We start from the raw sequence: 9,531 nt of genomic DNA on the forward strand, positions 1-9,531 counted from the left end.
TGTGATATCATATAATATTTGTCTTTGTCTGATTTCACCTATTATGATAATCTCTAAGTCCATCCATATTGCTGTAAATGGCATTGTTTTGTTCTTTTATGGCTAATATTCCATTGTGTATATTGATATATATATTTATCTCATATCATCACATCTTTATCCATTCATCTGTTGATGAACATTTAGTGGAATCTAATTTTCATTGAGTGGTCATTATGATCCAAGTATTGTTCTGAACTTATTAACTCATTTAATCCTCATAATAGTCTTATTTTAAAATGAGGACTGAGGCACAATTTAGTAAATAACCTGTAAAAGTCACACAGCTAATAAATGGCAGAGATGAGGTTTGAATCCTGGCAGCCCTGCAGAGTATATGTGCTTAATTACTTGCCTCTCACAAGTCTTATTCTTCCAGAGGGTGTTTGTATTATAAGAGTAGAAAGGAAAAACTATCACGTCTCTAATGTCTGACTTCTGAAGCAGGAAATTATGATCCTTCTCCATTGACAGTACCATTTGGACTCTGCTGTTTTTACCCCAAGGACAATTTGACCAGATCACTACAAACATTAGGCTTGGGAAAAATAACCAACTGACAGTGGCTAATGCTGCTCACAAAGAACATTTGTTAGAAAAGCACAAACCTAGCTGAGGAATGAGATCTTTTTAATGATACTGAAAACTGAAAATTGATGTGGAAGATTAGACTCTGAGATTATCATCACAAAATTAAAACTCCAGGATTTAGACCTTCTCATTCTGTCTAATTTAACCAATATAAAATTGGAATCAGTGAAAACTGGGCAACAAAAGAAAACACAGTGTAATAAAAATATAATCAGTAAAGTGTGATATGGATGAAAACTTGAATGGTGAATGAAACCTCTGCTGGAAAATTTTACATAGAGGACAACTGATCCCAAAGAAAATAATTTCAATGAAATAGAGATGAGAGTATCAAACAAAAATGGAAATGTTTTCACCGCAATGTATAGAAAATTGATCAAACATTTACATTAGCATAATGGCATTTGCTCTGGAAAATGTGTACCAGCCTTTTCAAGGTGGAAATTCATTAATGGGAATGTCATTCTTATGACAGTATCTTATTCAAATACTTTGAGACAAAATATTCTCAGTGTTGAACGGTGGAAGCCAATCATCCTATACTAGAAATATGTTGGAGATATGGCTGAGCTTATTGGGTATCTACTCAGAATCCATTCCCCCTTTTTGTTCAGGTATCCACTGCCAATAGCCTATGTTATACATCACTTTAAATCAGTTTAGTTCTTATAAACATTCTGGAGAAATTAGTTTGAACCTCAAACTCAATTTGCCATTTAGACGTAGAAGCAATAAACAAACACTTATTGATCATCTACTATCTGCTTCTGCTTTGTTAGCAGCTGTGGGCCTCCATCCAAGAAGACACAACCCTTGATTTCAAAGAACTCAAAAGCAAATTGGAGAATAGAGACACATGACGGCACCATTGAGAAGACAAGAGAGTGTGTGATAGATAATAAATGAGCAGCAATTCAAATAGTGAAAACGCTCTTCTAATGGCTGCTCAGCAATCAGCCTAGGGCTGAGCCTTCAGTGAGCACTTGGCAAGTGTCTGTTAAAGGGGGTCAATGCTTGGAATTGTTTGGTTTTGAAAAATGAAAATGCTTTATGTCAGAGAGATGAGGGAAGACATTTGAGGATAAGGAGAAAAACAAGTTCCGAATTAAATGCTTCCTGCTTTGTGCTTTCATAGCACTTTCTGTCTTTCATAGCAGCTTTCCCATTGCATTATAAATACTGATATAGATAGCTGCCTCTTATCTTTGACCCACTTTGAGAGTAGAGGCTGTGTCTTACATTCTTTGGAATCCCAGCCCTTATCCCAATACCCTCATGGGTACTCAATGTATATTTGATAAATTAATGAAAGACTGAATGAGTGAGGAGACAAATAGGAAAGCCCAATGGATATTCAGGTTAGTGAATATACTAGTCTGAGATGGAAGAGGAACTAATTTGGAGGTGGTTGTCAGTCTACACTGGACTTTCTTCAGCATATAATGGAGAAACATGCTAAATTTTCAGCATGGTAATTATGAAGTGTTAAAGTGACCCTGCAAACAATAACAGCAACCCTTTATTGACTGGACTAAGTGCTCTGGGTGTGTTAACATGTTTATCCTCTTCATTCTAAAGATTAGCTACTATTAGCTGCATTTGTGTTAACTGAATCTCTAAGAGGCTAAGGAACTTATTTAGAATCATACAGCTAGCAAACAACCTCGGCAAGATTTGAACCCTGGTGTGTATTACTCCAATTCCCACGCCTCCTGCTATGCTGTAGTCCCTCGCTTGGAGATTCACTGGTGGTGACAGGAAGCATGGACAGGATAACACTGGACCATTTGCAGCTTGTACACTTGGGTCTCTGAAGTATAAAAAAGCAGATCTGTCATGGTGTGACTCCTGCAGAGATTCAGTGATGAAAAGAGATGGACTTTTTCTATCGTATGCTTTAAACAGTGTTTCTCCCAAGCCTGGTACCTCTCCTCAGATGAATTGCTATGAATACAGGGACAGAAAATGAAGTGTCCTGTCTGTAAGATCAAGTCTGTCTTCTGTCAATTATCCTCAATCAGATAACTGTTAGGGTTTGCTCAGTGAGCCCCAAAGGAAAATTTCTGTTCCTCATCCTCTTCTGACCCTATTTAATTATCTGAATAGTTGCATTTAGTGTTTGACAGATGTTAACATCTAACTGTTGGGTGTTCATGATAGTAAACCCACAGATTCTTTCCGTCTTAAGAAAAATGAATTACTGTGAATTAATTTTAACTATTTTCAATAGTGATGATAATATAACATTCATCTGCTGTTCTAGTAGTTATTGCCTGTATCTTGACACAGACTACTTTCTAACTCAGTCTTTATTTTCTGGTTGCCTGAAATAATAGCCTCAGTAGGTGAGCCCTTCTTCAAGAAACTGCTCCCAGAAATTCTATGTTCTGATGCCAGTATATTTTCTTTGGAGCAGAATTTTAGGGGACTCATGGAAGATTTAAAAATCTCACTGGCGTGCAATGCCTCCTTGGAGAAGCTGCTAAACTCTTCAGTCCTCAGTTTCCATATCTATAAAATGGGAAAAAAAATACATCCCTCTTAGGGTTAAAATTAAGATTAAAATGGAATGTTTCCAAAGCATCCAGTAGAATGCCTGATCATGTCCATCTTCTGCTGAAGTCCCAGGAACAATAATAAATGGCCATTTTTGGTAGATGATTAAAGAACAAACTGCAGCTGAGGCATTTCGTAATCACCAGGCCTAAATCATGCTATTAAATGCATTCTCAGACTGTGGGGGAAATCTTTTTCATACACAGGAAGAAAGGAGGTGAAAGAAACCAGCCTTTCATAGCCTCATGCCACAGAATAACTGTGACTGTTATCTTCCTGGGGGATCATTGACATCCTATCAAGGCTGAATTGCTGGCTTAGCTGAATGGGCCTAGGATGATGAATCCAAAATCAAATGCTGGCTGAAGAGCACAATCTATGAAGAAAAAGGTAGATGCAGTTAAACAATCAGACATGAAGGGATAGAAGTTTGGTTTATTCAGAGTTGAGAGTGACTGAATCTCCTGGTCATTTAGTGATCAATACATATTCTAGGAAAAACCATCCTGTTTCTGGTGCCTTCCAGCCTGAGGATTCAGCAAAAAATGCTTTTTTTCATATAAGCTCACCTTCTCTTACCAGCTGTCTCTAATGGAAAACTGATTCTCTACATATCTGCAAAATTTGGGGCTTAACCTTCCTGTCAATGCCAATACATTGAGGGAAACTGCTTTCCTTTAAATAATCAAGTTGTGGGTAATCCTCTTTGAAAGTTCATCTTTGTGGCTCTTTGATTGCAACTCATGAACATTTCATGTTGGACCTGTCGCATTTGGAGTTGTTGTGTTGGAAGGTCTTGGGATCTGGATTCAGGCTCAGTTCTCTGGCATCTTGCATGTCCCTGGACTGGACCAGCAGCATCAGCCCCTTATAGGAGCTTATAAGACATGCAGGATCTCGGGCCCCATTCCAGCCTTACTAAATCAGAATCTGCCTTTTAACAGGATTCCCAGATGAGTCATGTGCACATGCAAATTTGAGAAGTGTTGCACTAAGCGAGGCGGGGGTGGGGTGGGATGGAGGGAATGTTGCAGGATGACTGAGGGAACATCCCAGCTCACTGGTGGGAAGATTTAGTGCAGGAAGGAAAGGAAATGTGGAACACTAGCCTGGAAACTGGGAGAAAATATTTCTCAGAAGCCAAAAAGAGAAATCCAATATGGAAAGGGCTAGAGCCTAAGGTCAAATATTACAGAAGGTTTAGGGAAGGTATATCTTGAGAACCCTACTGGTTTTGGCATGAGAGAGCTTCTTGGAGCAAAAGAGCAGTCAAATTGTGGGAAATACGATGGAGAAATAGCAACTGGAGGGTTTTCCTTGTTTGAGAAGTTAGATAGCTTCGGTGTTGAAACGAGGTGGAAAAAATGCTTTGGGGGCTAGGAGTGCCTGGTCAAGGCAAAGGGAAGGCAATGGTAAGGGAGGGATCGAAGATGCTTTTACTGAAGAGGAATCTTTCCAGTGCCGAGTGGTGGTGGGATTCACAGTACAGGTCGGGGAGAGCCTTTAACTGGAGGAGAACATGTCTTCGAGGCACAGAGGAGAGAGGCTGTGGATGGTGAGAAGATAGATGGGGAGCCTTACATTAACATAATAAGAAATCTTCTCAGTTCAGAAGGAGGGGAAAGTTCCTGTTGAGAACAGATAGGAGAACACAGAGAAGGCTGAAAAAGCTAAACAATTAATGTTTTGCTCTTTAAGGAACTCATATAGTGATGAAGGGAAACTTTACATTTAACCTCTACTTGAGGTTACAAAATATCTTTAATAAACAGTAAATTGGGCACTCGGTTAGATGCCTGGATTTTGGATTTCAGCAGGTTGGGAGCTATTGCTATGGTTGGCATATGCCATGTGTGAGCCAGCATCTGGTGTTCATGCATCCAAAGCAGCCCATTTTGTGCTACATGTCAAGTATTCCCTTCTCACATCCCAACAATTTGGTTTCTGAATCCGAGTCTATTGAATTTTTAATCTTGAATCTTCTAGTCACCCCCAATTGGACAGACCCAATGGCTTTTCTTCCAGTTATATCCTCCCTGCCTTTCTGCAACATTTGAAAGTATTGACTAGTCCCGTTTCAATCAAACTAACTAGTTTGATTTGCAATGTTGTGTTAATTTCTGCTGGACAGCAAAGTGACTCACTTATATATATGTTCTTTTTTAATATTCTTTTCTATTATGATTTATCACAGGATATTGATACAGTTCCCTGTGCTTTACAGTAGGACCTTGTTGTTTACCCACTCTATATGTACTAGGTTGCATCTGCTAACCCCAAATTCCCACTCCATCCTTCCCTGCACCCACCCCTCAGCAACCACAAGTCTGTTCTCCATGTCTGTGAGTCTGTTTCTATTCTTTTTTTTTTTTTTACACCAAAAAGGTCTTCTTTTTTTTTTTTTTTTTTTTTTTTTGTCTTTTTTTTGCTATATCTTGGGCTACTCCCGCGGCATATGGAGGTTCCCAGGCTAGGGATCTAATCGGAACTGTAGCTGCCAGCCTACGCCAGAGCCACAGCAACGCAGGATCCGAGCCGCGTCTGCGACCTACACCACAGCTCACAGCAACACCGGATCGTTAACCCACTGAGCAAGGGCAGGGATTGAACCCGCAACCTCATGGTTCCTAGTAGGATTCGTTAACCGCTGCGCCACGATGGGAACCCCCCTGTTTCTATTCTGTAGATAGTTCATTTGAGTCATATTTTAGATTTCCACCTATAAGTGATATCATATGGTATTTGTCTTTCTCTTTCTGACCTAATTCACTTAGTGTGATAATCTTTAGGTCCATCCATGTTGCTGCAAATGACAATATTTCATTCTTTTTCATGGCTGAATAACATTCATTGTATATATGTACAACATCTTTATCCATCCCTCTGTTAATGGACATTTAGGTTGCTTCCATGTCTTGGCTATTGTAAATAGTGCTGCAAAGAATCTTGAAGTGCATGTATCTTTTCAAATTATGGTTTTCTCTCAATAGATGCCCAGGAGTGAGATTGTTGGATAACATGATAGTTCTATATTTAATTTTTTAAGGAACCTCCATATTGTCCTCTATAGTGGTTGCACCAATTTATATTCCCACCAACATTGTAGGAAGGTTCCCTATTCTCCACACCCTCTCCAGCATTTATTGTTTATAGACTTTTTGATGATGGCCATTCTGACTGGTATGAGGTGAGAACTCGTAGTTTTGATTTGCATTTCTCCAATAATAACTGATGTCTAGGATCTTTTCATATAGTTTTTTTTGTTTGTTTGTTTGTTTTTTGTTTTTGTTTTTGTTTTTGTTTTTTTGCCCATCTGTCTGTCTTCTTTGAAGAAATGTCTGTTTAGATCTTCTTTCTATTTTTTTGTGGGCCCTAAAAAGCAAAAAGCAAAAAAAAAAAAAAATCATTAATCATGAATATGAAGAACTCTCTGAGGGGCACATTCCCATGGGCTGGTCAAGTGTCAGTCATGGTTCCTTTGGAGACAGCAAGGAATAAGCAATCATACCTACTATGTTCACTCTTTTCTCCACAGGTAGCTTCTTTAAAAAATCACTTTTCCTTATTTGTAAAATGGGAAAATAAATTCATAGGGCCCTTAGGGTTGTTGTGAGAAGTAAATGAGATTTTACATGTAAAGCTTTCAGCATTATTCTTGGTACTTAGTTATGACTCAATAACTACTAGCTATTATTGGAGCATTTTCCTTTTCTGTCATATAAGGATCACAGTACCTGTGTCACTGGGTGGTTGTGTGAGAATAAAATACAAGCCTGGTAGGACATTCGCTTACACATTGGCTCTTAAATCCTCACTAACCTTGGTGCCTTCTATATCCCCATTCTCCAGAAGAAACTAGAATCAACATTTTGTTAAATATGCCTTCCACTCAACTTACTGACAATTCATTTACACTGCTTGTTCAATAAAGCAGTGAAAAAATTAACACCCTTTTCAAATCAGACATACAGAATTGTCTCCTAAATGGGTGATGACAGCAGAGTCTGTGGCAGCTGCAGTGCCTGAAGTGACTGGGAGGCTACAGCAAATTCTGGAAGGTTTACAGGTGTCGTGGCCACATGAAGCAGGGCCATCGCTCAGCCGTCCCTTCCCCCCCCACCCCCGGGAGCATGCTTCTAAAATTAGGGTCTGTGAACATGAACCCCCTTAATTTTTACTCTTTCATTCAATGAATAGTATTTACCTTCTGGGTAGCAAACACAAGTCTAGGCACTATGGAATGAGATCCACGGAGCCTCTGCACTGTGTCTCCTGCTTTTCCTGTATTTTATGTGAAAACACTTGTTTTAAATGAAGTGCCTTTTCATTGCTAAGGGTGTTTTCAGAATATACCCCTACTGCCAAAAATTGGATATGAATAAATGACTCTTGTCTTTTACCTCAGAGTTTTTCTCTTATGTAGTTTGTATGCAACATTCCGTCATGTCCCCACCACCACTTCCAGTCTCAATTATGATTTTTCCATGTGATTAAAGTTTTGTCATAGATGTTTAGATAATTTTGCTGCAGTAGAGCAGGGATTTCTCAAACTCGTGTGGCCTCCTCTTGGTTGGTGGCTTTCCATCTTTTTGGACCGTAATCCATGGAAAGAAAGAAAAAACATTGTACACTGTGACCAAGTACTTACACGCATACCCCTAAAACAGAAGTTTCATGAAATCATATTTACTAAAATGCTATGTGGTTAGTAAATGCTATATGCTTACTAAATGCTATGTGCTGTGTTTCTCCTGGCTTTTCCCTTATGGTCCTCAAATGGCCAGTAGAGCTTGAGCCATCATCGCAGTGATGAAGATAGCTGGGTCCAAGAAGCAATCCAGGTGCTTAGAAGTCTCACCCAAGGATTTATACTTTTATCTTATTTGCCCTCTTATCTATGGAGAAGGCTGTGAAATGCAGTGTTTTAGTGAGGTACATCACTAGCCTCTATAATAGAGGGTCTTGCTAATGACAGAGGAGAATGAAAATTGCACAGCCAACCCATCTCTGCCACAGCATCGTATGGGGTAATATTTTATTTAACTGATTTCCTATGGAGGAGTACTAATTTTTTCCCCCAATTTTCACAGTTATACCAATTGCCACGGTAAGCATCTTTGTACAAACATCTCTACATATCTCTTATTACTTTTGTATGATAAATTCCCAGATGGAATTAATCATCAAATCATAGAATGAAAAATTACTTTCCAGAAAGGTTCTACCAATTATACTCTCAACAGCAACATATAAAACTGTTGGGCAGTCTTTCTGAGACTCATTCATTGAATACTTGCTTTCCATCCAACTCCAGATGGTCCCTTGTGATTCTTTTTCTGAATATTAATATCATTCACAAATGTTAGAAAATGCAATCAATCCTTAAATAGAATATGTCAAAATGGCAGTAGCTGAGCACTATGCCTTTTATTTAATTAAATGTATACCAGAAGAAAATGTCCTCGAAGGGTGAGCCTACAAGGTGACAGAGACATTTTAGTCTTATATGTTTTTGTATTTTGATTTTTGAAGAAATCCCTGAGATGGTTTTGAATCCAATAATGACATGGGGCCACAGGAGAAAGGATGACAAGGAAAAGACCCATCTCAGAAACTATCAAGATAACTAAATCAATTTAGGATCTTCAATATTAGACGCTATTATGGAATATATGAATCTTAACACAACTATAGCTATTCTGCAAACCAATGCAATTTTAGAAAAGTTCTGAGACCCCATCTATTGAATTGCATTCTAATGGAACTAATGTTAGAAACAACGTACAGCTAAGTCATTGAGCTGGATTCCCGCACAGTCCCAAGCAAGAGCCAACATTTGACATATTTAGAGGTATATATAGTTAACATGTTCCCAAAAATTTATGCTTGGAATAAATTTCTAATAAATTAAACTGAAGTTTTAAATGCACTCTGGGACTTAAATGAAAAGAACTCACAATAGTCTCTGTTCAGGTTAATGCAGTAAAATTAAAAAGCAATTGCAGCAAAACCTTTAGGAAAGAAGATCACTTTTCAAATAAGAATAAAAGTTTGATTTTGTACTTCAGTTCTTTAGAGCAAGGCTGGGCTTTAAGTCCTGTCGAAATTTCCCTGGCCTTTAGTTTTCTTGCTCAAGCAAAGATGAAAAGCTTTGGAAAAAGTGTTATTCACATGTGTGATGTTAGAATTTACAGTCTCTGAAGGTTTTGTTTGTTTGTTTGTTTGTTTGTTTTGCTTTGTTTTATTTTGTTTTTAGGGCCACACTTACAGCATATGGAAGTTCCCAGGCTAGAAGTCAAATTGGAGCTACAGATCAGCTGTCAGCCTACACCACAGCCACAGCCA

The sequence above is a fragment of the Sus scrofa genome, chromosome 13 (genome assembly GCF_000003025.6).
Source record: "Sus scrofa isolate TJ Tabasco breed Duroc chromosome 13, Sscrofa11.1, whole genome shotgun sequence".
In the NCBI taxonomy this organism is placed as follows: domain Eukaryota; kingdom Metazoa; phylum Chordata; class Mammalia; order Artiodactyla; family Suidae; genus Sus; species Sus scrofa.